Source organism: Haliotis rufescens, unplaced genomic scaffold (genome assembly GCF_023055435.1).
Source record: "Haliotis rufescens isolate VD_foot unplaced genomic scaffold, xgHalRufe1.0.p SCAF_46, whole genome shotgun sequence".
NCBI classification, from domain to species: Eukaryota; Metazoa; Mollusca; class Gastropoda; order Lepetellida; family Haliotidae; genus Haliotis; species Haliotis rufescens.
The window spans coordinates 903,920-919,871 of record NW_025964179.1 but is presented as its reverse complement, the minus strand read 5'-3'; the positions used below and the strand labels follow the sequence as shown (position 1 = coordinate 919,871).

At 40.1% G+C, this 15,952-nt stretch overlaps 1 protein-coding gene across 1 annotated transcript in view; it reads right to left on the bottom strand.

Annotated features, from left to right (window-relative positions):
* LOC124141622 (G-protein coupled receptor dmsr-1-like) overlaps positions 1-15,283 on the bottom strand; it is a 37,671-nt gene extending 22,388 nt beyond the window's left edge. Inside the window, exon 1 of the mRNA XM_048383248.1 lies at positions 15,184-15,283. The gene's annotated coding sequence lies outside the window, so the exon portion shown is untranslated. The remainder of the gene's footprint in view (positions 1-15,183) is intronic.
* Between the last annotated feature and the right edge of the window lie 669 nt (positions 15,284-15,952).

The following is a 15,952-nucleotide window of genomic DNA, read 5'->3' as shown; positions in this document are numbered from 1 at the left end:
CATATGTTGCAGGACAAGTACAGTAAACTACGGTTATAACGAACTCAAAGGGACCACACATTTTAGTTCGTTATAACCGTAGTTCGTTATAGTGAGTGAGTATGGTTTTACTCACTGTGTTGGTAAATACAATGTGGAGGTGAATACTCACTTTGTTGGTATACACTCACTGTGGTGGTAAATACTCACTGTGGTGGTAAATACTCACTTTGGTGGTACATACTTACTGTGGTGGTAAATACTCACTGTTGTGGTAAGTACTCACTGTGGAGGTAAATACTCATTGAGGTGGTAGATAATCACTGTCTTGGTAAATACTCGCTGTGGTGGTAAATACTTACTGTGGTGGTAAATACTCACTGTGGTGGTAAATACAATGTGGAGGTAAATACTCACTGTGTTGGTATACACTCACTGTGGTGGTAAATACTCACTGAGGTGGTTAATACTCATAGAGATGGTACATACTCACTGTGGTGGTAAATACTCACTGTGGTGGCAAATACTCACTGTGGTGGTAAAAACTCACTGTGGTGGTAAATACTCACTGTGGTGGCAAATACTCACTGTGGTTGTAAATACTCACTGTCGTGGCAAATACTCACTGTGGTGGTAAATACTCACTGTGGTGGTAAATACTTACTGTGGTGGTAAATACTCACTGTGGTGGTAAAAAGAATGTGGAGGTAAATACTCACTGTGTTGGTATACACTCACTGTGGTGGTAAATACTCACTGTGGTGGTAAATACTCACTGTGGTGGTAAATACTCACTGTGGTGGTACATACTCACTGTGGTGGTAAATACTCACTGTGGTGGTAAATACTCACTGTAGTGGCAAATACTCACTGTGGTGGTAAATACTCACTGTGGTGGCAAATACTCACTGTGGTGGCAAATACTCACTGTGGTGGTAAATACTCACTGTGGTGGCAAATACTCACTGTGGTGGTAAATACTCACTGTGGTGGCAAATACTCACTGTGGTGGTAAATACTCACTGTGGTGGTAAATACTCACTGTGGTGGTAAATACTCACTGTGGTGGTAAATAGCTGTGTTGGTGAGAAAGGACATGGGCACAATGGCAGTCACACAGTGGGCTCTCTGTTATTTGTGGAGTTTGGGAACAGCCGTAAGTTAAAATGACTTCATACTACAAAAAGCTGACTCTGACCCCATCACACACTGTTCAAGCTTCCTTCACCAACCTCTACGCCTGGTTCACTTACAATGCGCCAATGTGGTAACATTAACAGTGATTCCATCTATTTGTAATACTATGTATATTTTGTCATTTCATACTTCATACAAATATAAAGGAAACGGACCTTAAAACATATTACTTCCGTGGGATAGAGAAGTGTTCGATTGCAAAACTGCCCATGGTGTTTTAGACGAAATATCGCGTGATACATTTGAGTGAGTGGGTATGGTATTACGCTGCTTTTAGCAATATTCCAGCAATATCACGGCGGGGGACATCAGATTTAGGCTTCACACATGGTACCAATGTCGGGAATCGAACCCGGGTCTTCGGCGTGACGAGCGAACGCTTTAATCACTAGGCTACCCGACCGCCCCTTGATACATTTGATAAACTAAGTGGTATGCAATTGGTATATACCATTTATATCTCAAGACCCCCTACTTACGTTGAAAGGAATAGTAACCGGTCCCATTTGACTGCATGTCGAAGGACATATTTGTTTAAAAATATAGGTGATTTTAGAAGTGATTCGAATCTGTTGTATGCAGCATTTATGACTTGACGTCGGCCAATGGTAGAATGTGTTTAATGAATATAAATTCTTTTTTTATCTACTAGTGTTTTCCTCTTAGATCCTTTTCCATAATGCGTTTAAATTTCAGCAACCAATTTCAGTAGTCGAGGTTCAACTACACCAAATCAGAACCAGTTTGGACAGTGCGGTTTTCGTAGGGAGCCTTCAGTGCAGATCGAGAGATATCTGCAGGCTGTGATTGGAGGATATTCTGTAAGATTTTTATGTCTTTCAAATGTACATCCATCCAGTTATTAAAAGTGACCATGTTTTTCTATATTTAGTACTGTCTTTTTCAACATGATGACTTATGCTGAATGTGACCACAGCTATTTTCAAGTAGGTGACATTTGGTGCGAAACTGGGGGTGGTGTGTTTAGCTTCCGGTACTCGGAAAAGGAGCTGACTAAGCTAGTCATTTTTATTTTTTTTATTGCTGCTCTAAGGCCAAACAAAAATCATTACGTTAGTACAGAAGTCTATGGGAAAACATTTGGTTGTGTGTAACCTCGAACAGACACATGTGTAAATATTGTTAAATATTTGGTCTGGGCCGTCAAAGCCTTGAGGCTGTACGTCAGCCCTTGGTTTCACATTGTCAACTTTGACTACCTTGATTTCTGCAGAAAGGAACTTATTCCCCCCATTTTCTTTCTTTTTCCGACCGCCTGTCCCCCTCTGGGAAACATCTTGTATTCTCAAACTGTGGCATCTTCCCGTGGCAAGGGAGTTAACTGACTACAAAAGACCAGTTTCCACCCAGTTAGTCAGTAAACTCCCTTGCCTCGGGAAGTTGAAACTATGGTTGACTTGATTGTCTGGTGTCTCAACAGGCCGCCGTCGCGTGGCAGCAGTACTCCTGTGAGCGCAAGTCAACAAACACATACTATTTGCTATACGAATTGAGTTGAGGGTGTTGTTTGTAGGAAAGGACATGCGTACCCCTTTCTCCAACACTCCAACACTGATGTTCAGGAATCCAGTCAAAAACTTTTCACAGCAATTTCGCCTTTAACACCCAATGGAATCTGTTTCGGCTGATAATCGAGACTGGTCATTCTCAGTCGTTGACGTTTTATATACATCTTATTTTCTTCCTCAGGCTTAGGTGTATTTTACATTGGACAGGGATTCTGCAATCAAAAGAAGTCATTATACCAACTTACTGGTTCCCTGCATCTGCAACCCGATGATGTCTTCCAGCTGATGCTGTTTCATACCTGATTCTAATCCCGGTTAGTCCCTTTGATTCGATTGTGGCTGTACAAATGACCTATCCATACCCATATACGCATGGTATCAACAGCGTCTCCTTAATAGAAGAGATCAGAATTGGGTATTTTCAGCTTGTACATGGCGTGCCGTTTCCATAACATAATCGATTGGCCATCTTACTTACCACTGAACTCTACACCCACACACTGAACCTCTGTTCAAATTAAATGTGTACCTTTTCTCGTTTTCTTATTACGCAGTCCGAATCGATGAATACGTTCTTAAGTAGTTCAGTCCACGAAATAAAGTTATGTAGAAGATTGAATAAAGGTGTTTAGAGCTGAGTGGGTGAAAATGGGGGTAATTGTTTGATTGAATAGATGATCAGTGTTCTATAAGAGAGATCAATGTTGGACAGCCGTAAGTAGCCGTCTTACTGCACGGTGCAGGGCACTGTCTAATGTCCATTGCCTGGTCTAGATCATGTAATTAGTAATGAGACATTTACTAGAAAAGAGGGGCGGTCCGGCAGCCTAGTGGTGAAAGCGTTCGCTCGTCACGCCGAAGACCCGGGTTCGATTCCCGACATGGGTACGATGTGTGAAGCCCATTTCTGATGTCCCCCGCCGTGATGTTGCTGGAATATTGCGAAAAGCGGCGTAAAACCTCACTCCCTCATTTAAGAAAAGAAATTTTGGGACCCAGACATTTAAACTCCTTACCCTTTGGTGAACATTGTGTAATCTCTGATTTTTGGTGATTCTTTCATATTATATTCACAGCTATTTTGCCTTTTACGCCAAATGGAATTTGTTTCGGCGGATAATCGGGACTGATTATTTTCTGGCGTTGATGTTTTATATTTCAATGTAATCATTTACCGCATTGTTAATACATCACGAAGTTTGAGTCCGCAGACAGGTGGTGTTGGAACAACTTGAATCAATACCCTAGGACTACCAATAGTCCCGAGCCAAGACCCCTTTTAACAACTACTGACAACAATTAAAGTCATGCAGTATTGACCTACTTTAGTCATTGTTCCTTCCATGTACATGATGGCATATTTCCCCTGTGAGGTGTTCATTCGAAGACTTCGTTTGGTATGCACGTTTTGGTGCTTGAACTGGTTACTCGGGTTTTCTATAATGACTACTGGAGGCGTAAATTTGTATTCGAGTACTCGAAGAGTTATCTCGCTTGTTCAGTTGAATTATCTCCCTTTCTTAGCAGCCATGACGGACAATTGTGTGGCAATTCTTCGATCTATCAGGAGACTAAATTTAAATGCTGCATTCAACTTTTAGGGTGACATTACCTGAGGGAGTGAGCGAGTGAGTTGGGTTTCACGCCGCTTTTAACAGTATTCAAGTTATATCACGGCGTGTCAGCTAATTGTGGGAGGAAAGACCGAAGTCAGGCAGGTCTCAGACGTTGACCACTTCGGTGAAACCCACGAGCACGGGTATGGTGCTGACAAACCTAGAAACATAATCGGAGCGAACCGGGATTCGAACCCACAATCATAGGTTTCTGGCGTGTCCAAGGGACGCAACTCTGCACAGCGAATCGCGGCGCCTTGGACGACTGGGCCACCCGTGCCCCCATGACGATTTAAAAGATAATAATTGAGAAAGATTTATGAGAAAATAATTGTACACATGAACCTTGAGAAACCAAACCAAACTTCTCCCCCCAGATTTAACTATATCCTCCTCCTGGTCTAGTGCTAGTGGTAAGACTCAATCACCTCTGCCTGGCTTTACCAAGAAGACAGAACGTAGTTGCTTCATTTGGTTGAATATATTTCGTATTTCCCTTAAAAGTTAATATCAAACATAAAAAGTATGGAAACAAAACAAGAAATTATTTCATATGTCTTCAGCTACAGCTGCAAAACCAGAAAAAAAAATTCATTAAAACTTTGAGCCTTAATCTCAATTTCCAACAATGTATTTTGTGTGGCAGACAATTTTTTTAAGAACCTGAAGCATGATAAATTCTTCTCAAGCTCAAGCTTGGGAAATATATAAAACCCCAGCACCTCAATATCAAACATCACTATTATTGCCAAAAACAGCTGAATTATCATCCGAATTTGTCAACAAAGTTACATTAGTTTGAAGAAGTTCGCCTTCGAGCGCATTAAGTCTCTAACTCAAATATTAACCATACTCCTACATAACCAGCAAGGAATGGCTGTCTCACAGAAAGTATTTGAGAAAAGTGGAATTAATATCATGTGGATTCTCAAAACCCAGGATTTTGTGGATTTTTTGCAATCTCAGGAAGGAACCAAGTACAAATATGTCAAATTTCATCTAAAAGGGTGAAATCTGTAATTTGTAATGGTGGAATTCCTAATTAATAACATTTGGGTTTAAGACATTTAGGCAAGACGCAGGCATCCCCACGGACACAATATGTGATACCCTTTATGTTTCTTTTTAAGAACTGACCTTCACTTTGTGTGAGTTCATTGGAGTATGAAGGTTCATACTCCAATGAACTCACACAAAGTGAAAGTCAATTCTTATAATTTTTATCCCAATTTCTTACCTCAAAGGATGTAGGCCAATATCTAAACACAATTTTATTATTTAGTACGTGTGACTTCATGTTTACACTGATAGCCAAACAACAACCAGCTATATCGCGGAATAAAATAGTTCCCCAAAATGAGAGGTGACATGAGCGTATGGATGCAGAACTTGCTCTTCAGAAACATGTTACGCAACACATGTGTTCATATAATATCCCCATTAGATGAGAAAGGTCTGTAATGAACTAACTCAGTAAGTCAGTCACGATGACAGCGCGTCGTAATACATTTACATCAAGTACAAGACGTCAAAATGGCCGACACGATAAACGTGACGGGAGAATTTCCGAAGTTGTTAATGAACCTGTGGCGGTTACATGTGTTAGTCATCATTGACCAACTGACCGATTATTGAAAGGTGATTAAAGATGCGTTAAACAGACACCAAGATAAATTCGTAGATTGCTGGAGACAATCACTGTCAGCCTAGACACAGATCGAGTAGATACTGACAATAGTTTGGATGTGCATTTTTTCGTTTGTTCATAAGGATGGGCCGTAGCGAGGAAATTCGTGAACAATCATGCAGTCAAGCCCTCTTACGTTTCTCAATGTATACTGAAATGCTGAGACCAAGATTAAAGGTTCTAAATGATCAGAAATAATGTTTATGTATGTTTTCATGCTAGGGAATTCCCAGGGGTTTCCCCAAGAATGTGGAAGTAGTCCGTCAGTGTTTACGTCATTTCAAGAACACGGTCTCGTGAAAAACGTATGAACGTCAAATTGTGTCGTTCATACACTTATGAACGTCAATTTCGCGGTCATGTGACCGACCTCTCGTCCAATGGAAAAGCCGTATATCGTGTAAACGTAAAATTAAAAAATTATATGCAAATGAATCGAATTTGCAAAATCAAAGAAAACAATTCAGGTATATCTCTTATCTGATATCGTTCAAATAGCCAGTTCTTTCGACTGATTTAGGGGCGTTGGGTAGCCTAGTGGTTTAAGCGTTTGCTCGTCACGCCGAAGGCCTGGGTTCGATTCCCCACATGCAAACAAAGCGTTAAGGTTGTTGGTCGAGAAAAGAAATATTAAGCAAGCAGTTTACAAAACATTCTGATGTTTTGGTAACATTGAAACAAAACTAGAAATAACATAAAAATAACACTTTCGTATAGTCTTTATGTTATATTTGTTCCTACTTGATTACACGTTATCAATGTACAATATATCCCATAAATCAGGTCCTCTGTTTGCGATGGCGGCGGTCGGGTAGCCTAGTGGTTAAAACGTTCGCTCGTCACGCCGAAGGCCCGGGTTCGATTCCCGACGCGGGTTCAATGTGTGAAGCCCATTTCTGGTGTCCCCCGTCGTGATATTGCTGGAATATTGCTAAAAACGGCGTAAAACCATACTTACTCACTCACTCACTCGACTGATTCACCCACCTGATTAAGAAACCACCTCACCTGTTTCCTATTCAGTTTTTATGCATAAAGATTCAGAGTGACAAAACCTCTCCACAACACTGACTAACAAGAGGGATTTCAACTTTCCCATGGTAAACTTCCTCTTACGCACTCAGGAATATTCCAGCTAAAAGACGGCGGTCTGTAAATAATCGAGTCTGGACCAGACAATCTAGTAATTGACATCATGAGCATCGATCCACGCAATTGGGATCGATGACATGCATCAACCAAGTCAGCGAGCCTGACCACCCGATCCCGTTAGTCGCCTTTTACGACAAGCATAGTCGCCTTTTACGGCAAGCATGGGTTGCTGAAGACCTATTCTACCCTGGATCTTCACGGGTCGTTTGGTGCTAGTATACGATTCATGGAGTAACGTGGTAGAATTAACCCCATTTATCATGTATCCTGTGAGATCAATTGTCGGTTCCGCTGATCATCCCTTCTTAGGAAGGAGAGTGATTGGTGACAATTAGACATATGTGCAAGTTCGCTTCGTGGCGAAAGTGGTGACTACAAATGCTATATTTAGTGAGTAATTCTCATGATGTTCATATACTTTCAGCCTTGATTCTATTGGGGTTCGTTCTTCAATGAACTCGCACACCATGAAAGCCAATGCTTTTAAAACAAATTATGATAATTTGGTCCCAGTGGACGTTTCGACCATTATGTTCTGTACCAGTACACTGAAAGCAATAAGGCCACCAGCTGTATCTAGGGCAAAGTAACTTTCTCACACAGGCGTATGCTCAAAACACTCAACAATAACATTCAATGGTTTGGTTGGAATATATATTTTAATAATAATAGCGTTAGGCGTATTCTACTGGGGCCCGGAAAAGCAGCAAAGTGAGGTACACTGTCCAAAGTATACAAAAATAGCGGATTGAAAATATCATTAAAGTTAACATTAAAATTTACATTGGCTTGAAAAGTTCAAAATAAGTGTTCAAAAGACAAAGTTTTCTAAACAGAAAGTTCACAAATAATCCTTGGGCACTGTTAGGACCCAGCCATTTCTTGCAAAGAAACAGGTAGTCGTGTATGATTGGCTTCATTGTAGTGTTCTGATATTGAATTTCAACAAGTTTTGTTATGATCAAGTTCCTGCTCTGTTACTTCAGTGACGTCGGGGCATTATTTTCATGGCCTTTCAAAGGGAGGAGTGTTGTCTGGTGGACTTTCAAAGGGAGGGGTGCTTTCTGGTGGACTTCCAAAGGGAGGAGTGTGTTCTGGTGGACTTTCAAAGGGAGGAGTGTTTTCTGGTGGACTTTCAAAGGGAGGAGTGTTTTCTGGTGGACTTTCAAATACCCTAATTCCAAATGCTAACTGTGGCGGTTGTCGGACATGGCAACGAATATCGATCACAAAAAAAATAATTTAAACAACATTTTTCAAACACATTTTTAAAATGTTATATTTTACTTTCATTGTCGGTTGTTTCAATGAGGAAATTGCTTGTCCCCAACAGACTTGTAATCTCAAACTACCGTATTTCCTCTATTGGACGCTAGGCCGTCTATTAATTTCGCGAGTGCCGTTGGCCTGGCGTGCATTAGAGACCTGGCTTGTATTAGAGACCAAGCCTGTAATAGAGGAAATATCGATACGTTTTACAGTTCCTATGGGTGATCAATCTGCAGCCATTGTTTATGAATCGATATGTAGGTTATCGATATATTCATACGCACGTTTTTTTGTGTGTGAAAAGACTTATTATATTTGAAAGAGGTTTCCGGAGCAAGAAGGAAACCTCTTTTTAACCAATCAGAATTAAGCATTCGTCAATGTCATAATAATGATTTTGAGCGGATCTAGTATGGCGCCTTTGTCAGCAATATTCAACCTATACCAATGACATATGGAAAATGTCGTTCCTGTAAACCAAAGGTTGATAGTATGAGCATAGTTCCACACCGCGAAGGTGCGATGAAAGAAAGTTGGGTTGCACATGGCCGCCGTACTTCCGTTAACGTTAATACCAAGAATATCTTTAGCAACCCATGTGCTTGTCGTAAGGGGCGACTAACGGGATCAGGTGGTCAGGCGAATTGGTAAGTGCATGTCATCGTATTGCAGGGGCGGTCGGGTAGCCTAGTGGTTAAAGCGTTCGCTCGTCACGCCGAAGACCAGGGTTCGAATCCCGACATGGGTACAATGTGTGAAGCCCATTTCTGGTGTCCCCCGCCGTGATATTGCTGGAATATTGCTAAAAGCGGCGTAAAACCAAACTCACTCACTCACTCATCGTATTGCAGTATCTGAATGCTTACGTATAAAATGGAGGCCATCTGTTTTGAGTCTAACTTGTTTATGTTGACATAGACAGATTTGACAAAACCGTGACCAAACGTTTATAGATGAGTGAGTGACAAAAATTCAGGCAGCTTTGAACACAATTGATTATATGTCACAATGACTCGAATTTTTTTAATATCGAAGGTCCGAGGTGACTCGGGTCTTGGACGTTTATCCATTGTTAAAATCACGAGTACCAAAGATCATAATCAGAGTGAAACTTGGGATTCCAATCCATAATTAGCGGTTCTGGTACCATTTAGGGACACAACTAATTACAGCGCCTCAGATCACGGTGACATTCATAAACAGGCCCAAGTTTAGCTTATGGCAGCTAATTCATTTAATACTACGTATGTATGTGGAGACAAAAGCTCTGAATTCGAACCTTCCAACTATTTTTTATTGTGTTCTTTTTTTAATTAAAATAGATACAAATATAATTGCCATTATCGTTACGCAAGGGTATCGGTGTAATACTGTTCAATCGCTCTCACTGAGAACAGAACACATCTAGATCTTTATTACGGAATTGTATTATACGAACGCACAACAAATACAAATTACATGATGACGGAAGGGGTTTCCTGGAAGATTTAACACATTTCATCATATTTCTTACATGATTTCGAGTTTTGTACATTGAAAAAGAGACTGAAAACTAAAATATTCGTTTGAACTGAATAGCATTTAGGAAGATAGAGATTTCGTTAAAAATATCGAAACATAAAAATGTAATGATATTCATTGGCAATATTGGATACAAAGAGTATATTTGCGCTCTAGCAGGGGTAATTTATTCCATCTCCTGAACATGATGAGTACTGCTTCATAATGAATGGCTAATTCATGCCAATTGTTCCATTGGTTAAATTTTTTATCTTTCTTATTTTCAAATACAGATATTGTCCAATAGGACTAAATTACTACAATTACTAAATAACACATATAATTTAATTGTTCCATTCTTTACATTGTTTGCAAAATGCAAATAGCGACGTTGTTATTGTTGATGACGTCACAGTCGGTTAAAGTGACCTCGTCCTAACAATAGAATGGATCGATGGATAATGTTTAACTCGTAATATGGGAAAACCAAGTGTTTCTTCATTTTGTCAGAAATAATTACTGGGGAATATGGAATATTCAACCGCAAATGTAAATCACTAATCTCGTAAAATAATATAAAGTTTTACCAAAAAACATTACTTGGGGCAGATAATTCGAAAACGCTTGTAATCTCTGAGGCATCCTCGAAACACAGTATATTCACCCGTTCCTTATCTCCGTATCTCCGACAGCTTTCAAAGCAGCACAGGCATAAACGTTAATCTGATTCTGAATCCCAGCGGGCCCTGGCATACAAATTACCATAGGCGATTACACAAATGCGTATATTACAGTGATTTACAAGGACGGGTATTGTCCGGTAATCCTTGAGGAACAAAATGCGGTCTGAGGAAGGTCATGGGAACAAAGTGTGCGTCAATCTGAAACCAACTGATTTGTCAAGTCGTTCCAACACAAATCTCATTACAACCAGATCTTTTACTCCGATGCGATACATGTCTGCCATTCGTACTTCGTGACCAACTTCGTGACAGACAGAACAGAGACTCCTGCCCTTCTCGAAGTATTCCTTGTCAGAGTATAAACAATAACATTTTGAAATTAGATGGCAAAAAGCTGACATAAAAAGACGATTTTTAATTCAATAATGCATAGGCAGTTAGAAATTTTGATTTTGTCTTTTCTTTGCTTGAATAGTTATTTAAAACATTTTTTTCACGGACAGCCTCAACAATTAGTATACGAGGGCCTCGTACACAGGTTATATTTGTTACAATTACAATAACATTATTAACGAATACCTTATCAAGGTATGACGATACCTCCATAGGAGATGGTATAAGGTGATTCCTCACGTGAAGATTCCGGGTCTTCAGCAACCCATGCTTGCCGTAAAAGGCGACTATGCTTGTCGTAAAAGGCGACTAACGGGATCGGGAGGCCAGGCTCGCTGACTTGTTTGATGCATGTCATCGATCCCAATTGCGTGGATCGATGCTCATGATATTAATCACTGGACTGTCTGGTCCAGACTCGATTATTTACAGACCGCCGTCATATAGCTGGAATATTGCTGAGTGCTGCGTAAAACAACAAACCAACCAACCAAACCAACCTCAGCGAGCTTTGACCGTCCAACTACAAAGGGTTGCGTTGGTTCTTACACCAATCAGATGTCAGCTTTCTAAAACTATTCGTTTTCGTTTCTTTATTACCGCGATTCGAAAAAAATCGATTTTAACAAAAGAAAACCATAAACATAAGTCAAATATTCCTTACATGGAACTCCAGTTTGAGTGTAGATACCATGACGCTCAGAAACGACCTGATGTATGAAATATCCACAGCGATGTGTTGTCGCGTTCTTAATTATTTACATTCGGAACTGTCGTGTTCATTTCGTTTACGAGACACACAAGTCAGATACGCTGGTTTGAATGCCCCGTTCACTCGTACCGAGAATTATCAGCCATGATGCTGACAGCCGTTCACCTGACGCGTCCTCCCGTGGCGGCGTCGTGCGATCTTACCCCCGAGAGGTATCGTATCGCAGTAGCAGATCAGATAATAATGAATTTGTTCTAACACAACGGTTTTGTCTGCCAACCTCATTAATATAAGATCTTACTCCTCGCTTCCGCTAAGCAAAGACCTTAGGCCATCCCATTACGTTTCACGTCACCTTCTATCCGCTCAATCAGAACGTCCCTTATAGGATCAGAAAGAAAGTGACAATCGGAATGTGTTTTCTGATCATGGAGCCTCGAAAAGGTTAGCACGAGATATTCTGAACGACAGCTGGAGACCGACCATTTGATATTTGATATGTTCGGTCCCTTACGGGCTGTACGTCAACATCATCGTCAACATCATCGTCAACATCATCGTCAACCTCGTAGTTCCATGGGATAAACATATAATAAATAAACGGAAGAAACTTTGCATAGCCCGTTGGAAGAACTGCCATACAATCTGGGCAAGCTATTAGACATTCCAGAATGTTCTTTTGTTCAGTTTTCAAATTTTGAATCAAGAAGTCAAAATAGTTTTCGAGGCGTAGTCTGAAATAGAAGTCGCCAGTTTGAAACTTGTGCCATATACACTGTACGTGTACGCGAGAAAGCTGTTATCTGATTGGCTTATGTCAACTTATTGTCGGTAGCGAGAACTAAGATCTGATTTTAATGAGATTGTCAACTTGATGCCTGTCATATTCAATTATTTATAATCCCCGCTTATGAGATTTAACCCGCTAGGCGAACAGTGGACAAGGTCACAGGAGGTTTATAAATGTACTACAATGACATCCGAATGTCGCATAGAACGGTCGGGGATAAAGCGGTCGCATCGATAAAAGACAGGATGTTTCCATTACTTTTAGTATTGAAGTTACATCGCATTAGCAAACATATCACCCTTTGTGACCTTTCCCTTTGGCTTTGTCAGACTATCACCGGATGTAATTTGTTTTGTAACGTTGTATGTAAACACATAAGTACGTAATTTTCCCAATTAGATGAGTGAGCGTTGAAGACTGGGACAAGAATGGCATCACGGTGCGTTTAGTGAGCCTGGCTGACACTTAGTTATGTGATTAGACCTCTTTGTACAATGATGATCACTTGTGGTTTTCGTTCTTGACAAGACTTGCTAACAATGACGGATAATACCAAGCATGTTTTCACTCCTTCAAACATGCATTGTTATTTAGAACTGTTTGAATTCCTTTAAATTATGGTACTGTTAAAACTACGCGTTGTCCGTCGAAAGTCCAACTTTAAGATATTTTGTATTTCGTACAACTGAAATTTGGAGTTGTAAACCGGCAACATTGCTTGTGCAAATACCGCTACAGGAGCACAACTTGCAACAGCTGGTAAAGTACACAAGTTAATGCTAAACAAAAAAAATGTAAAAAAATGTAAAAAAATGTACAATGCCTGGAATTAAATCCGTAAACGTGAGTTGTAATTTGTGGTGCCTTGGAAAGAACTTGCTGTTTCTTTTATACAAAACATTTTTTCCTAATTTTCCTGTCAAATCTTTTGCTCTTGCCAATAAAGTTGTGGACTGGTTTAAGAATGCCCATGCTGGTCGAATCACCGAATAAAGCGTCTCATTCTAACCATGGGTGTTAAAATACACATTATGTCTGATAATTGCCTGGTGTTTCCATATCAATAGAAAATGCAGAGCATCTTCAAACGACATCCATAATAATATGAGCCCGATCTGTGTAATGCATATCGATTTCATTTATAAGCGTTGTGCTCGCTGCAACCAAGCCGGAGGTGACAATGAATAATTTGACAAAATCTACTTCCGAAGTTCAAATCTAGATAATTGCTTGTTGTGTGAGAGAAAATTGATTTAAATTGATTTTAAATTCTCTCGGAGAAATAGCGTCAATGAATCCCGTAACATTTAATCTGATGAGAAATTATATGATGTACACTTTTGATTAAAGTAACGATTTCCTTGTAGCCCTTTAACTCAAACTAAGTTTTCACTAATTGGCAGATAGACAAATGTAGTATGACAATTCAGGTGTCATTTAGACACATGTGCAAATTCGCTTCGTGGCGAACGTGGCGCCTACCTGTCAAAATCTATACTTAGTGAATAATTGTGTTCATGATGTTCATTTACTTTGGGTCGTTATTCTTTTAAGGTTCGTCCTCCAAGGAACTCACACATGAGACCCGTGAAGATCCGGGGTAGAATAGGTCTTCACCAACCCATGCTTGCCGTAAAAGGCGATTATGCTTGTCGCGAGAGCTGACTAACGGGATCGGATGGTCAGGCTTGATGCATATCATCGTATCCGAATTGCATGGATCGAGGCAAATGATATCAATCACTGGATTTTCTGGTCCAGATTCGATTATTTACAGACCGTCTTCATAAAGCTGGAATATTGCTGAGTGCGGCTTTGAAAAACAAACAAACAAACACACACCATGAAAGTAGTTTGAAAATTCAGATTGTGTTTAAGTGGTTAGTGACACGCGTAACAAGTCATTACTTCAATAAATGAATTTCGTACTGTTGATATTTTGTTAATTTCTGAAATCGAATCTCGACATTTAGGATTTATGTTCCGCTTTTTTGTTAACAATAACTACTTAATGACTATACACATTCCTGCACATGATACATTCTTCGGCCACTGCTCCAAAACATGCAGGAAGAAGTCGGAAATTAAATTTTAAACCCAAAACAATTTTTTCAGGACATCCAACTTGTCCTACGAAGTATTTAGCTTTTTTTACAGGAGTTTTTTTTGTGTGTAAAATACCCCGTCCACCACATCTTTAACTCCAAATTTCAATGGTCATGAAGACCTCTTCAAGATATGTCTTCTGATGAGTTTACAGATCTAAGATAATTGTCAGCCTACAATGTACTTTAAGCAACAATATATTTCTTTAAAATCTGTTTCTATATAAAATTAAGCGTAAAAGACAAGATGCCACTTCCTGCATATCAACAAGCATCACATGGCGTCAGTATAACAACAACCCATTCTACCTACAACTTTGGCGTTCCAGGTATAAAAATTTTATCAATTCTAAAAAATACCAATAGATATGTTCCATCCTGCTCACACACAAGGGGCAGGTCAGCCGAAGTTGCTGAGGCAGAAGTCGACTTTTTAAACACTTAAGCAAAGGAGAACACTTTGTGAATCACTTGCTTGATAAAGGTACCGAAACGTCGCATTGAATCACTTAAGAAGTTTTCAGTTATGTCGTCAGTGTACGTGTTACGCGTGTTTCAAGGCATCACTCACCTGGATGGGGACAGTAAGCATGGAGGTCTGCTGTTGTGGTGGTAAGTCCGTTCGGCCTGCTTGCTGCGCTATCAGCATCTCTCAAGCAGATACATCCCACCGCTGGCCTCCCACACTGTCACTGCACGTATACCTCGGGCGTCTCCTTACACAGGCTCCGGAGGCCGTCTTTGCACACGCCCTTGGTCCATAATTACTGAGACGCGCGTTGTCAGCCAAGACGGAAATTGGGTTTGGTGTTAAGAGTGAGATGTACTGTATTGTATAACCGTGTTTGGTGGAACTTATTAGTTAGGAGACAAGAAGTCAGGTTATCCACTTAAGAAATGTAGGTGAACGGGTTCGGTTGCAGAGAATATTCTTCTCGACACTCAAAGAAACCCTCAGCATGAATTAACGTGATGTCATTAATGAAATGCCGATGGTTTAGATACAGGGAGTAAAAGGCGACTATGCTTGTCGTTAGGGCTCGGGTGGTTAGGCTCGCTGACCTATACTTCTCATGCCATTGTATCCCAATTGAGTAAATTGATGACCATGATGTCAATCACTTGATTATTTCGTACATACTCACACTGAGGTAGGATAAATACTTGAGTATAAATTGGGTTACGTGTTTTTCTTCATACCAGAAGACGCTAAAATGGTGCTTGTTGATTTAAGATTTAATGCAAAGTTATGTTTTTTACCAAATCTGAAACAATTTCGGAAACAGATAAACGACTCTTGTAAGTAAATTTGCCGTACTGACTTCAGAAAATGCGTGATT